Raw genomic sequence first — 15649 nt, 5'->3', positions numbered from 1 at the left:
TTAAGTTAACCAACCCTACTCTAAGAATATTCAACCCGCTGTTTTTTATTAACTAAACTGGGGTCGATTGCAGTGGCTGTCCTGTAGAATTGTTCGTTGGTTTTTCACACTGTTTTCGTGTGCTCACACATTAAATATAAGTAGTTAATGAACTGCCTGAAAATGGGCAGCCGTTTACAGGCAAAGTGGTGGTAGAATTCATGTTTCGGTATTGAGGTTCAGTAATTTTTGTGAACATGATTGAGGCATAAGCATAATAGTGACTGTTTTCGCTATGAGGCGGTGCCTTCTTGCCCAGCTCACTCCTTTATCATTCCGCATAAACCTGGCCCCCGAGGAGTGAAGTCATAGGTCATGGTAAGCACCCTTAACCTCATTCTCGTATTTATTAGCTGGTTCTCAGCAAAAAAAAAAAAGGGCGGGCGGGCTCGTGCAAAGCCAGATCAAAATGCGTTTTCTTGATGTCTCCTGTGACCTAAAGGTTATTCGGTTGTACACTTATTTTCGCAAGGTTGTAGTTACAGTCTCTACCTGTCACTATAGTTGTCTTTATACACTCTACATTATTTCGACCTATGCCACAATCAATATACAATTATAATGTACACTTTATATCCCCTATACTTCACTCATCTTCCAAATCTCTTAAATTTCTTGGATTTTACCTTAAAGTGAACCGGAGCCCTCCATCAATCCCCCTCTTTTCTTCTAAAGGTCATGAAAAAACACGAGCCGTCGCTGTCATGCTAGTCCTCATTACTGAAACAGGGGTCACCAAAATAAGATAAAAAATGCTGCTTGTGCTCTAGAGATCAAAGTCAGGAACTTCTTTGCAAAGGCATCATGTCTACGTGAGCGGAAGTAATCAGCAGCCTCGTCATGGCTTATACAAAAAAAAATTTACGCTGAAATTTCGCCACCATACAGTTTCATCCAATCACGTCGCTGGGCGCCGACACTAGACTACCACTGGCAAAGAACATTTACGAATTGAGAGCTCTTTCAATTCTACCCTACAATCTTTGTCGTAAGAGCCGTTTCACAGCCACTTTAGCGAAATTATAGGATTTGACACGTACTCGCCGTATACAAAAGCGCATTGATGACCTTTTTTGTTGTTTGTGACTATACACAATGGTACAGATAATATGAAATACGCCACGGTGGTCTAGTGGCAAAGCACTCGACTGCTCACTCGCAGGTCGCGGGATCAAATCCCGACAGCAGCGGCCGCATTATAGATGGAGGCAAACATGATTGAGGCCCGTGTGCTTCGATTAAGGTGCACGTTAAAGGAGCCCAGGTGGTCGAAATATCCGGAGCCCTCAACTACGGCGTCTGTCTTAATCATATGGTGGTTTTAGGACGTTAAACCCCAACAAGAATTTTTATTAACATATATGCACGCCAATTCGCGCGGAAGCCTGTGGCAGTAAAAAACAAGAGTTCTGACATTATGTCAAAGAATACCATGTGACGCTATAACTTAGCGTTATCTTGCAATGCACCGACCAAAGTGTGTGGAAAAGTCAAGGCCATACCTGCAAGCTTCCTATTATCACAGCAAAGTTTCGCGCCGCTAGAAACATGGTTGTCAAGCCTAGTAACAGCATAGCCCCGAGCAGCTCATTAAAAAGCCTTCCATTCCCGTTGCAAGTGACTCACCAGTATTTTCTTGTAACTATGCGCACGCACTATTCCAACAAAAACAAATCATAGCATATCCATGGAGTGAAGGACGATGAGGGGGGTGAAGCGTCTCTCCGTGCTTCCGTCCGTATGTGCGTCCATCCATGCGTCCACCCATCCATCAGTCCACGCATCCATCCCTCCGTCCGTACGTGCATCCGTCTGTCTGTATGTTTGTCTGTCTGTCGGCCCGTCCACTGCTGCTGAGTGAATCATCGAACTAGGCGGTGATGAACCACGCCAAGCTAGGAGGGACAAACTCCTGGCTTAAGGAGCTTCGCCCCTAAAAAAGAATATTTATTGAAGATATCGGAGTGGTGCCGAGGAATGAAATGCTGACGACGAATGCGAATTCCTCGAGGGAAATGCTGCCCTTGGCCTGTTCATAGCGGACAGGCTGGTGGAATGCCTACGAGAAATTTAGAAAGAGCCCCCAGATGGTTCCTAATCGGAAACTCTGACTACGTCGTTTGTCAAGCAAGGATGCTCGTGTGGTCAGCTTTCAGAGTTGCCACCAATTACTTAAGTATTCAGCTGCGTCGTGCTCATGTCTCCGTAGGGTATCGAGACTGTTCAACAAAGAAGGAGCTGTAGTTGAAAATCTTTCGCTTCGTTTCCGTGACTTTACTAAATTTTTAACAATAATTACCATATCAAAAAAACACACAGCACAAAAGGTGTCTCAAAGGCTTAATGTAAAAATAAATGCCAAATCACAAATTCAGATATTTAAGGCAACCATGAGATCTTTGGCAGGTGCATAAGATGACATAAAACGTATTTATTTATTTATTTATTTATTTATTTATTTATAAAAGAGAAACAAGTGTATACCTAAGGGCTCATTGTTTTGTGTTTTAACACACTATTACACAACAATGACATCTAACAGACAATAATGCCAAGAAATATATAGAGGAAGGTATTAGAACCAATGTAATGTAAAAATGAAAAAAGAAAAGTGGGTGAAAAAATAAGTTGCCGTGACTAGGAATCGAACCCTCGAACTTCGAATAACGATGCTCTCGCATCGAATGCGTTATTCATCATCTGTACACACAATCTGTAATGATGATTGCACTGACCTCGTTTGAAGGCAGTATTCGAATAGCCAAAGCAATAGCATTGAGCTCCGCTTAAAAAGCAGAGTGAAGTCTTCTGGCCTCACTGAGAATAACCAGCCGAGTATATCAGAGGCAACTTCTATACCTGCCTTTTCATTGTTCGCTGAAGCATCCATGGCTTGTAATTTATTTGTATATCTCCATAAACTAAGAATCTTTCATTTTGCTATTCAGAAGTCTCAGGGATTGAAACTTGAGTTCTGGGGTAAATTTTTTGTCATATTCTATTGTAGTATTGTGATTTCATCCAATAGTTTCAATTAGTGATCTTATGTCCAACTTTATGCTTCCCAGTTTTCTTTGGACAAAAATGTTCTGGGGAGTACGAAATGGTGGCTAAGGAGCAAAAAAGAAGGGGTTGGTGTAACTAATAAAGGCATTGTTGGGCTCGAAAGGTGCTGCAGTTGTTCTTCTTCTTGTCCTTCTGAGATCCTTTTATGTCATGGCGCTTTGGCTGACTTTTTAAGCAACGAATCAATGCCCGATGTCCTCACTTCATAAGTATTTTACTTAATATATACGGTGTTGTTGCGAAAGGTCAAAATACTGTAGCGCAAGACTAAAAAAAATCATTACAAGCAGAAAGAAGAGGGAAAGTTGGCATCTTACTTGTTATATTCGAGTTTAGTTCTGAATCATGAAGCCCTTCACGACGTGTTAACTTGCCCTCGAAACTCTAATTGAGGAACGTAAACCCAATAGCAAAGCAACTACGACATAAATGCAGCAGATTGCATGAGACTATGTTGGTTGTTTGTTGACGCAGTAGTGGTTCGATGAATGTGGCTCAGTTTGATTTGAATAGTTGCAGTGTGTGGCTCACTTTTTTTTTCGAAATGAGAAAAAAAACAGGTTTTTTCACTACACATTACACTTTAGAATGGTCTAGTAAATTTTTTCCGAACACAGAATAGGGTTCGGAGCAGGTTCTTGGTGGCGAGGCAAAGCCGGGTTTGTTGCTTCGCGAGAATGATCCTCGCCGTCTTTGTGACTTTTCTCCGGGAAAAGACTCCTTCACCGCTGGATGTTTTACAAATAAAACTTCATGTATAAAACTATTTACAATGCAGAGATGTGAGCAGAAGTATGGCCCGCAGTGGGGCCTGCCGGCGTATAGCCGGCAAGCTCTTCTAGCCGCAAAAAGACCCCCCAATATTTTCTCGGGCGCTCCTTTTATCCCTCCGGCCTCGTTGCCGTCGCCCTCGTCAACACCGCAGAGGTCATTTCATGGGAGGAGCTGAATAGGCCGATGAAGCTGCCGGGCGCGGTTTCTCGGGAACACGCCGGGCAAGCGAGGCTGGGGTTTCCAGGCTGAGCCGGTTCACTTTCCTGGAAAGACGTGTTAGCGAGAAGGAAGGTGCTGGAGATGTCACGTCGAGCGCGACCTTACAGGTCTCATTTTGATTCAAATTGTTTCAACCGTTAAAGTTATTTAAGCGCGATTTGAGCTCCAGTGAAATTTATCGCAGCTTCGATTCTGGCACTTGGTTTTTTAGGAAACCACCACATATTTGTTTGCCAGCTATCAATTGTCAAATATGACGCGAGAAAGAGTCACAGTAAGCGCTGCCGAAAGCCACTTAAAGTGCCAGAGAGGCTACGATAGGCGGAAAAGTCACTGCGCTGTTGGTACTGCCTGAAAATTGGTAACAAAAGCTAGATCCTCTGCACTGAAAGGCCGTATGTAAGGATGAGTGTGCGTAATTGCTCACTCGTACTGAGCTGGTTAGTGATTACGAGTGAGTGCCAATAACAATTCTTCGATATTGGCAGTACATATAAATGCCATGCTTCACTTTCGAGTATTTTTGTCTTACGGCCATAATTACAATCCAGCCAACTGACCAGCTAACTGCATGTTTGTTGAACATCAGAAAATTGGCACGTGTTAGGACACTCGTTTTTTTTATGACATTATATAGTAAATGCGGCCCTAGCCGCTAAGCATATGATTCACGAAAACAGAGCATAAAGCAGTTCTGCGAAAATACAAAAGAGTTTTTAAATTCACATGTTTCTTTTACATGTTTCATGTTTCAAAATTGCATTTACATGTTTCATCATTTAAGTCACGTAGATGATCCTTAGAAATGTACTTCCCTGCAGGCGCTGTATCGACTGAGCAAGAGCGTCGTCGTGAGGCCATAAAACACCTTTTATGAAGAAGACTCTGCTAGCATTCTTTATTGCAGCAGCGCAGTTCGACGCAGGGAACGCGCTTTGGCAACCGGTTACAATGCTCCTGGGATCAAGGGATCACCAGGCAAGCATTCTAAGCGATCACTACGCGAAAACTCAAGCCTTGGAGCCCTCCGGGCGAGAAAAGCTAGAAGAAAACTGGGGAACGGGAAAGCCTATACTTCGGTCTTGCTACATAGGGGAGTCCTCTGTGTAGTTTGTGCTGCATACAGCTCTATTTTATGGCCAGTTGGAGTGTCGTTGATTGCGAGTGAAACAGCCCTAATGTTTGCACATGACATGCCTGTTCAATGGCCATAATCATTGGAGCAATATTTATAGCGTGCCTCCGAGAGTGGGCGAGGGTAGAGAAATAAAAGATTACGACCTGTATAGTGAACATTCCGCAACTGACTTATCTTGAGAAATTTTGTGATGGCGCCGGAATACTTGCTCAGCACGCCTACAAAATGCGCAGCGTTCCGCACTGGTAACTTTCAAATAAAGAAAACAACAAAATACTATTTATTTATTTATTTATTTATGAATTTCTTTTTTAAACATATAGGTGCTGTAAAGCTGATGGTTTATTGTTTTAGTTATGGGTGTTAAGTATGTCGGAGCACTTGTACGAAAGTATATTTAGGAGTAGTTAATTAATGAAAAACTTCACCCTTAAATAATTCCGCTACATAGTTTTTTGTGACCCTTAATCCACGCAATACCTCTGTGACACATAGAGCAGAAAAAAAAAGGAATGCAGTGAACGTAGGGAAGTTTACTCGATTACGCTCAGTTTTTATGAAGCAGAAACATCAAGTGAATTACAGGATATCCAGAGTCATCATTCAGACGGACCTACGTCTTGCTATTCATTTTGAAAATGCCCAACAAAATCAATTCTTCCAAGAATTCGGTCTTGCTTTTGAGAAGGTTTATCACGTCACAATTTCTTCATGTATTAAAGTAAGTGTAATCTAATCCACGTGTGTAAACCAAGCGAATAGTTCAGAACAACATCTCATAAACTTTGGGGGATTTATAAGCAACAACCGAGGATGCCGCCATGCACGAACGTACAACGCGATATTGCATACGGAAGTGTTGATAACGGTACATGCATTCATACCGGTTGCATACATAGCAACATACCAGGCACACACGAAGTTCAGCTCACAAGGCATTTTGCGTGACAATACATACATGGTGAAACGAAGCTAAAGGTTCATTCTAATTTCTACCGGTACACCAACTATGTTTCTAGCTGTGCCAACCTCACACACACGACTTTCTACGGGGCCGCCAAAAAGATCCAAAAAGGGGGTTTGTTCAACTATGGGGAAATCGGGGTAAGTGAAGCATGACTTGTGCGTGCTGGAGTAGATTTTGTTTTCTTTTTTGTTTCCTTTCCATTGAACACTGCTCCCTCCAAACTTTTTTTTCTATCTCGCATTTGTTTAGGAGCTCAACACTTTTGAAGCTAGAGGCAACACGGACTGTAATGCATAATACAAGTCAGTAAATACACGTGGGAACGTTAAATGTCTAGTGATCGTTATAAGATATTAAACTTAAACATCACGCACGAATGGTCGTCAACAATCTCACTAATGAGTTAATAGAATACCGCGCATGTAAGTACACATTCTACCGGCCCACACTCTGTGGTCTCTGGGTGTACACCCGCTATAATGCATACTGCCAGTGCTGGGTGTACTCGTGAATTAGGCCAACGCCAGTGGCACTGAAGTCTCAAACACAAAGATGCTTCTTCTAATAAGACTGCGAAAGAATGCAACCAAACAAACCTCTTATTACGCGTTTTTTCTGTATGCCTATAGTGGTGTGAACGCTACTTGGTATGAAACTTGCCCAGCACTGTTGTATAAATGGCGCCGGTATTATATTTTTGGCCATCAGTAGTGCCAACTGGTGTCGCGCAAAAAAATTACATCATACGATGATGTCACCATTATGCGTCATATCAATTTGTCAGGTCGCTCAACTTTCTCACGCCATCATCATGTCTCTCTGATGAACTGTCATTGCGTAGCATTTATTCATTGAGGTCACCCCATGACTTCTTGCTTATGTAGTCAAACGTAAGCTGAACAACGGAGGCGTTTAATGATTGTGACCCTAGAAGAGTATCGCAATATATATATATATATATATATATATATATATATATATATATATATTGTTTTGTCTATGAGAGGGGTTTATTCATATATATATATATATATTTATATATCCAGGTCTTAATTTCACTCAGGATTTATCTTGGCATCACCACATTCATCACATGCGTAGCCGTGAGCTACGAGTTAAATATGTGTGCCTTTTCTCATTATACAGTGGCCTCTAAATATAGGTTTTTTGTTCATTCTATAGCATCATAGAATAAAATTAATGGGTATGCTCGATCTGTATCAGCTGATGAATTCTTAATGTACATTAGTAATCAATGATGTTAACAGGCATGCCTTGCCTTTGTTGCGTCTTGTAATTGATGGCCATGAAGGAGTCCGTAAGTGGTAGGCTTTGGTAGTCATCCACGCACGACCAATTGCTTTCTGGCGTTCAGGGAATGTGTCATGCTCTTTTATGTACTGTATTTTTCCAATCCTGTGTTGCTATTTTAACTACTGTATTAGCCCATTCCTGTGATAGCCCTTAGGGGCTGCCGCATGTTAAAAGAAATGAATGAATAAATAAATATTAGAAAAAATAAGTAAAAAGCAGCTGAAGTGTAAAAACCTTGCGATGTCTCCGATTCTTGAGGCAGTGCAAAAGTATTTTTCTTTCCGAAGCCTTCAGGAAGCGAGCGGGAGAAGATAAATACATCTACTGAAAAACAAATGAACGAGATGGTTTTCACGTTGTGGTCGTCAAACAGAGTGTATGAGTGACCCTGTAAGTATAAAAGAGCACAACTGTTCAGCGCATCCTTCTTTGTATTTCGTGCCACTACGCTGTCATCATCGTAAATGAGTGTGTGTTATAAATGTTCGGTATATTCCAGTACTGATGCCTGGTCCACTGAAAATGAAGGAGGCAACAGTGAGCTCGAAAAATGGCTTCGACGGCACTGGCGCCTATCCATACGCAACCATGGATGGATCACCCGAGTATAAATTGCGCTTCCGAGAAAGCAGCCGTCATTCAAGAAGCGAAGTGTGCCTCCAGCGCTAAGTCGATGGCCAGCGCCGAGACGATCCGGATTATAGACCCAGGCAACCGCAATACAAAAGACAGCGCTCACCACAAGATCCCGAATACAAAGAGCGTAAACGTGCGGCAAACGCTACTCTTGCGCTCTACCCTGCGGCAGGATCCAGCCTACCGAGAAGAGGAGCGTGCCCGTGCATATACAAGCGGCCACCATCATCAGAAAATCGCAGTCCTTATCAAAGACGAGTAGCGCGTGGGGAGAAGCGATGAATTTAAGCCAAACAAGCAGACCAAACTTACTTATCGCAACGTGGTCACAGGCGAGTTCAAACCAAGTTCTACCACACTACAGCCAAGCACAAGGAATGTTCTACCTCGCTACAGCCTACTTCTGCCCAGGTATATCGATGAAAAAGCATATTAGCGATCAGATTCGTTTTCATTGAACTTTCCATTGTTTTGTGTATGTTTTAATTCAATCTTGTGCAATTGGACAGAGTGTGAAGTTCGTGAATTACATAGAAGTACCAACACTGTGCGTCCAGCAACATTATCGAAAGGGTTGTTTTCTGCCAAACTACGTTGCAACTGTTTTGTCATTCCTTTTGAACTGCGTGTAGTATTAAAACAAGCACATTTATACTCTTGGTCGTTGCACTGAAGCAGACGCAGACAAATGATATGATTGCGCGCTCACGGTTTCCAACTTATATTTTTGTACATCGCTCGTCCCACATAGTGCTAAACTGCACAGACACAGAGATTTTACTCGTGCCGAATTGCCACGGAAGTGGCGTTGCATGATTATATTTTTGTACGTAGAGAGCAATACTTAAAGAAAAAGCTATAGTTATATTTTATTTGCTGAAACGCCCAGAGGTTGGGTTCGCGAAAGGTTAGCTCTGACCGCATAGTCGGCCCTGGGGAACTACCAGCAAGAGAGCGCAATTCTGACTAAACGAGGTCAGAATTTCACTGTGGGCAAGTTTCTATATTAACGCGTCCTGACGGCATGGTATCTTTCAATATTAAAAAATAGTGCTCGCACATTAGTGAAATTCAAATGCAACACGATATGAATGATATTACGCTGGAATCACTACAAAGCCGAAATATTTGCGGGTACAATATTTGCAAACGTGATAAATACTTGGAGCTTGTATAACTCCAAAAAAATGAACATGGTTTCTTCTGATTCGTCCCTACTAAAAAACTCAGTTGTGTAAAACTTGAATAGGTCGCTTCTCCGTGAAAACTCGTAGCTGTCGTACCTGCTTCTCTGTAGAGACTTACCAGATTAGTGCAGAAAGACAAACGCTAAATATAAAGTGACTGAAGTCTGTATTTAGCGGAGAACACGCTTTGTGAGTGACTCAAGTCTATTTAGGCAGAGTCATCGATTGCTTCGTGATCACTTCTGACAGGCAGTGGCGATGCTGGAAGGAAGCGGGTGAAAAGGGGGTGGGGGTATGCCACCTCCCCCAATGGTTTCGTGCGGGAGAAAAATAGAACGCGCTCGATTAAATCTCGTCTCACGCACGTGCCTGGAGTGCAGCTTGGGGAGACTTCTCTCGAAACGAGCTTCCTTCCGGTGATGGTCCAAATCACGTTCGCAGACGCTCACCGGGCCAGATTAACCCCGCCGACGCTCCTACATCAAGTTCACACTTGAGCTTCCCTGTTCAGCGCGAAGACACGCTTGGGATCTGTAGGCCACCACTTGGCAATATGGGAGAAGTGAGCTAGGCGAGCATGATGCCCAGTGAATGTGGTCACGGGTTCGAATACAGAGCGAACCCAGGCGCTAGACGGTTGTGTCATGTTAAAATACGTGCTTTCATCCGACACTACCAGGCTGGCATCGAAGATAAAGGAGATACTTACCGAACTTTTTATATTTGATAATACCGGGCAGGGAACGGAATCAGGCAAACCTTTGCGGTAAAGTAGAGAGTCTGCCACCAAGCTGTCAGATTTAATATTTGCTGATTTCCCGAAATATAAAACCATTAAAATCCTGTCAACCCGAGCAGCGTCAGCTGCAACTTTCTTGCTTTATTTTCAGACGAGATATAATGCAGAAGAGCGCGGAGTTGGGTGAGCTCATTGACGCTCATTTCGGAATGGTTTAACTGCGATAAGGGAAGGACTACGAAAGAGAGGACGGCATCGAACGCATTCTGTGTTCTCTTCTGTTGTCCTGCTCTCATTCTGGTGAAATAATCACTAAAGTCGGTAAGAAATATATAAGGGCTCGTCGTTGTATTTGGCAAGATTATAAGGTCGAATTCTCAGATGCCTCATATAGCAATAAAAAGGAACAGCACCTGTTACTATCTAGCAATTCAAGGTAATACTATACATACATACTATCTAGCAATTCATGGTAATAAAGATTATGTCAATATGGATTCAATACGGCGCCACAATCTGTGAAAGTTCACGTCATGATACCATATTGTCACTTGGCTATGCGGTTGGCTGATTCTGAAGGCATGCCTCAAGAGCACGTTAGCTGCGGGAAGCTCTCGAGGTGGGTTAAGGTGACCATGAAAAGTTGGTGATTGAGCCAACTTGAAAATATAGATTCGCACAACAAAAAGGGTTTGATTGTCACGCGAATGACATTCTAGTGACGAAATAACTTCAAACTTTCGAATGCGCTCGCAGGAAGGTTAGTTAGGGACCGGCCAACATGCATTTGTTACAATAGGATCAAGAAAAACAAAGTATTGCTTAAAAACAGCTTCAAGGCTGTGGTATTAGAGTTGTGGTGACGTTGCTGGTCAGTTCAGCGGTTTCAAAAGGCTTGCTTGCCTTCGGAACTCAAAGACCACAGTTGTATGCGCTACGTCATGCCACAAGGGATGCCACAAGTTACGTCATCATTCCGCGCTCTGAAGATGCATGCTTGAGACACATTGTGTCATGCACTTCACAAACTATGCGTCTTTGTGGGATGCCCGTCTGGAAGACGCACTATTGCTCACATATGTACTTAGACGACTCTTACGACAATTACATGAATAACTTTCTTTGTCGCGTCACTTTCTACGCTGTTGCTTAGGCGTGACAAGACATAGTTGCGATTTGAAGTGCATTGCCCTTCAAATGAAAATCATCGCACAACGTTCATATTTTCGCCTCGCTTAACAAAAAAAAATTGTTCAGGAATTTATCAACTCATCTCATTTGTTTCATCAACTATGATTTTCTCTCAACAGCTCTGTGTAAGTTTCATGTCTACATTTGTCTTTGTATAAACTATATCACCGATAGTAAAACTAGTTGCATTTGTCATGAAGAGTTCATTGATCTTGGTTTGTTCTTGTTTTATTTCTGTTTTTGTTTATTCTTGTGTATATTGTTTTAGGTATTATTACCTTCATTCAGTGCAATCATTGTATTGTTCGTAATTAGTTCATTAGTCATGGCTCACAAATTCACACCTTTTCTGTACTTTTTTTGTAATTACCCCATCAATGTCACCATAACAGGTTCCACTGTCAGTTTCTCTGAAACGTTACTATTCTAACCGTGTAACCAAGCCTAAATATGTAGTAAACATGACTTTATATGTTCTTCGTCGGTATTTACATCTTTTCCTGTATATTTCTGGCATATTTAGCTCGTGGCAGCTCTTTTATCAAGCTATCGGTAAGCTGTTGCGAGGTTGTGCCACGTCAGCATAGAAGCATCCAGCAATTTATTTCAGAACTTATAAATTGTAAACTGACATGCCAATAAGTTTGCCCGTAATCTTTAATTAGGCTATTCATTGCCATTAGAAATTATTATCGAGCCTTACAAAAAGCCGTATAGAAATGATTGCAGACTAATACACCTAATTAGTTTTCAAATCTTCCTTGATAAATAGCCTTAAGTAAAATGGAGACGCAAATAGAAGAAAGAGCTCTAGAACTTTTATACACTGGAGTATTCTAGTATGGAGTGGATGACCAATGTCAAGCTCCCCGCGGCGTGCCTGCAGAATCGTACTCTGGAGGCACACCCCTTAGCGCTAGCTAAGTGACTACCTTTGTTTGTCTGTTTTTTCGTTATATCTTTTCTTCGCTGAAAAGAGAATGTGCACCTGAGTTCTTCTATATGCCCCTAATGAAACTTCAGAGACAATGTCGAAGGCACAGTTCTCAGTATACTACCAAAGTATGAGTGGTTTGAGCACATGTTTCGGTGTTATGCGACACCTTTCGGGACTAAGAAAGAATAAGTAAACCTCACAAAACCTTCAAAGATTAGACAAACTGTACAAAGAAACAACTGGTGCACCTAAGTTCTTTTATGTGCTAGGCGCAGCGTTACATCTCCCATTCTAGTGGCGAAGGGTGTGCATCACTATTAGCATAAGGAATGGCGACACTAAGCTGATATTGCTGATTTTGCAAGCAGCATACCGATCGCCTGCATGATTCTAGCCTGGCAAGGCAGACGTAAATATCAACCTAGCTCGCTGACGTGTAATTTAGTGCACTGTACAGCAGAAGTTCGCTAAGTGCTATGGAGGCTTTATGGCTCAGCCCCTTGCCATCCTAAGTGTTCTTGTTTGCTTCAGGTCTCAAGTTCGACTGCAACACACAAAAAAGGATATTTAGATTTTCTTTTCACAAAAACTAGATACACTGTCGCTATCCATACTGCTATTAATTAGCTTCGAGGCCATTAACTCCTCGCTCGCTGGTCGTATTTCTCAGGTGTCGCTGCTGACTTCATTTCCAGCGAGAGCAACGTTGCCCCCAGGGCACTGCTTTATGTCAGCCGGGTGAGTGGATTGCAAGTTCCCTCCACCGGCGCCAACGTCTGTTCAGCCATTTCTCCTTTCTTTCGAACAGAGGGGTGCATACGCGATCAACTTGATGAGAACCACTCACTTTTTTTGCGAATATATATATTTTTCAGAAGTAAATGCATAAGGAAGCTCCATGCTTCCTCAGGCGCGTTCATTCTACTGCGACAGCTGTTCAGAACACTTGTTCCAGGTTCTTTTGCGCCAGTCGCTGACATCATCATCATCATTGCGGATCCTGTTCGTGACGCGGCAACTTTCGGGCCATTATGAAGTAGTCGTGGGCGTTGTCGGTGTCGGGATTGATGTCGTCATCACTCTGTTCAGGTCGTGAGCGCTACTTTCACCGTCATCGGCAGAACCGTGACGTTAGTAGCAGACGGCGTCAGCGGTTTCAATTAAGTAGTCTTTTAGGTGCTCGTGAGAGTGCTACAACAGCGATGCCCGAGAGCACGAAAATCCGGACAAGCTCCGACTGTCACCTAAAAAATATAAAGACACAGTGTTAAACACATGAATAAAAAAAGAATATGCGCAGAGCCTCCCCGTTTTTTACTCAATTTTGACAAAATCGTGCAAGGCTGGCATAAAGTGTGCGAATAACAGTTTTCTTTCATGTAGCAGTGATTACTAAGTGAACAAAATAATAATAGAACAAAAAATTATAATTGTACAATACTGAGTGGGCAAAAGAAATATTGGAGCAAGGAATTGTAGTTGTAATCACCAACTTCTCTATCTGGAATGCACGCAGTTATTCCTAAAATGCGCAGGCGTTCTTGTTACTATGAAAATTTTGGGTAGTAAACCACACGTCTTTCTTCAAATATATAGGATGCTCAAACTGACCTTTTGTCTTAAGCTCGATGCAACTTATTTAGCATGTGGTACAATTTAAGTAGATATTTTCTTGTGCTGCAACTTTAAACTTCCTTACAATAAAATTATTCGTACATAAACTTTCAAGGTCAAAGTAACATATAATTTGTGTGTTTTGTAATCATTTTTTACGGCAGGTATTTAATTGTTCCGGATAAATTAGTGATCTCGTAAAGACTATCTACTTCGAAGAAATTGTCAACATGACAATACAGTAAGAGTTTCCGTTGCCTTACTGCACGACAAAGATGTGACACTTAACAAGAACAAGAAAATCGAGCAAATACTATACGTGGTCACTTAAAAACTTGGCAGCCTTACCATTATTTATTAACATATTTACTTGGAACGCTGTCATATTGTAAGAGTAATATAACGAATTTATCAAACGCAGTACATTACTTCATTGACCATAATGTAAAATACTGGAAAGAGCAATGATTACTAAGTGTTTGACCACCTAAACCTTGTGACGTTTGCAGTAGAAGCTCACTGCTTTTGCCATGAGGATGTCGAAATTATACGAAAAGCGACAGGTGAATCCAAGTGCAAAGTTTCCTAAAACGACCTAGGGAACTTGACGCTGCGATCATTCAGCCAACGTGAGAATGGTGGGTAGTACGCAAATTTGCCTACTTTTCGTGCTTACGTGTTTCGAACGCATAAGTTGCTTTGTTTATTGTTCAGGCTTTGCTTTTGTTTCGATTGAAAGAATGGACCATTGCGGATTTCGTGATCCGATAAACATTTGTGGACCTCGAAGGTTAAAGAGAGGAGAGGCATTTGCTGAACGTTGGCTGATTGTCATCTCGCGACAACGGGCGAGGTGCCCCGTGAAAGCTAATGGAGCCGTCTGAACGAGTATTCGACAAATATGTGTACTATACCCGTCATTCTCATACTGGCTGAAGTGCCATGCGTTGAAGTTCACCAAGTGTTTGCCAACCTAATAAAACGGGAAAAGTTGTTGGCACGGTGGCTACAGCCATTTGCCTTAACTTTAGGCATACAGTGAATTTTTCATCTCGGTGGAGGTCTGAATACTGATATACGCTTTATTTAGCAATGAGAAGCAAGCTTCGGAAATTTTAACTCAGTTCTTGCGCTCGAGAGGTTAGTATGCGTTGCAGCACAGTTTTTTTTTCTTTCTTGCACACTTGCGCCCGTATTGGCCACTATCCAAATCCATAGGAAAAATTTTCCGGAACAATTGATTGGCTGCAAGTCACCCAGAATTTCAAACACCAAGATTAGTAATTCTAAACGAGGTCTCAAAAGATGCAGGAAACGCAGGGAAGTGGCCACACAAGTTATTTTCATTTTCTGGATGCGTGCATCATTGACAAATGTTGCGCAAGTAACGCCGAAGCTATAAATGAGATTTCGGTAATTCATTAGTATGTTGCATATCTCAGTTATGATAAAAGGAATTTGTTTACAAATCAAGCAACGGTAATTGTAGTTACTTCAATTTTCATTGTAAGGTACATAGGGTTTGACAAAATGTATCCGCGTTGTAGTTTCAACCTTTCGTACACTAAACCGCAATATACTTACTTAAACGATGTATTATCGCACTCTTGTTCTAAATATTATGGCACATATCTAAAATTTTGGTAGATTTCTAAGAAATACCTAATGGGCAGAACTTGCACAATCCTCATTACTCGGATATCCAACATAAGCTGATTTTAAAAAAAACTGAATTCGTCAAACTTACTAGTTAGATGCTTACCACTTTTTTTTTCTTTAGCTTATTCCTATTTGTTGTTTTCACTATGGTCCCTTCGAGAAATCACGT

Source organism: Rhipicephalus microplus, unplaced genomic scaffold (genome assembly GCF_043290135.1).
Source record: "Rhipicephalus microplus isolate Deutch F79 unplaced genomic scaffold, USDA_Rmic scaffold_28, whole genome shotgun sequence".
Taxonomy (NCBI): domain Eukaryota; kingdom Metazoa; phylum Arthropoda; class Arachnida; order Ixodida; family Ixodidae; genus Rhipicephalus; species Rhipicephalus microplus.
The sequence above is the reverse complement of the archived record's forward strand: the minus strand, read 5'-3'. Positions refer to the sequence as shown.